The following is a 929-nucleotide window of genomic DNA, read 5'->3' on the forward strand; positions in this document are numbered from 1 at the left end:
TTGTTCAGTGTGGCTGTGACGGAGCAGCTGCAAAAATGCCACCAAGAGGGGCTAGGACGCCGGGGTGGAGGTGGCCTGGGGAGTATGTCCCAGGAGGGTCTGGGGACTGAGAGGTCTTGGAGGCGGTGGCAGAGCTGAGGCTGGGGTGACATGCCTCCCTGTGGCCCCTTGGTGGATGCTGTGGCTGAGACAGGGCAGAGGGGCAGCACTGGTGGGCCTGGCCCAGGTGCCCATGCGCAGGAACTGCCCAGTGGGCAGTGGACGGGGCCCGTGTGCAGGGGTGTAGCTCTGGGTAGCCAGCAGTTGGGAGGCAGGGACCACAGGGCTTAGTCCCAAGCACCCAGCCTGCAGGTCACTTCGAGTCCTCAGTGCCCTGGAGACTCACCACATTGGCATGGACTTTACCCCAGGCAGGGAAGAGGAGGTGCGTCCCAAGCACGGGGCACAGCCAGGCTCCTAGAGAGCTGGGCACAGGCACCCCGGCCCTGTGTGGAGAGGAGTGGGGTGGGGTGGCAGGGAGGCCTGTGGAAGGGGGCCTGCTTTACAAGGTGAGAACACATGAGACGATCCCCCGTGCCATCAGGAAGCCTGTGGGGTGTCAGCACCGCTGGCGTTGGGAAAGGCCGGCCCAGAGGAGGCTGAACCTCACCCCCTGCGCAACAGGTGCCTGGAGAGCGAGGCTGAGTCAGATCCGCAGTCAGAAGACAGTGGCCCAGCCCAGCTCGGACCCGGGACCTGGCTGGCACAAGGCCACCGCGCTGCCCAGAGATGGGTGGGGCAGGGAGGCTTAGAACCTGCACCCAACCCCAGACTGGGCTCCCTGGGGCAGGAGCCGGGCGGGTGTGGCTGGCCTTGCGGTTGGCAGCAGCCAAGGACTCCAGGTGGGCAAGATCGGAGGCCGGCGGGAGGGCGCTCCAGACGGCCTCCTC

The sequence above is a fragment of the Carlito syrichta genome, unplaced genomic scaffold, assembly GCF_000164805.1.
Source record: "Carlito syrichta isolate Samal-C Ts95f unplaced genomic scaffold, Tarsius_syrichta-2.0.1 Scaffold304652, whole genome shotgun sequence".
In the NCBI taxonomy this organism is placed as follows: domain Eukaryota; kingdom Metazoa; phylum Chordata; class Mammalia; order Primates; family Tarsiidae; genus Carlito; species Carlito syrichta.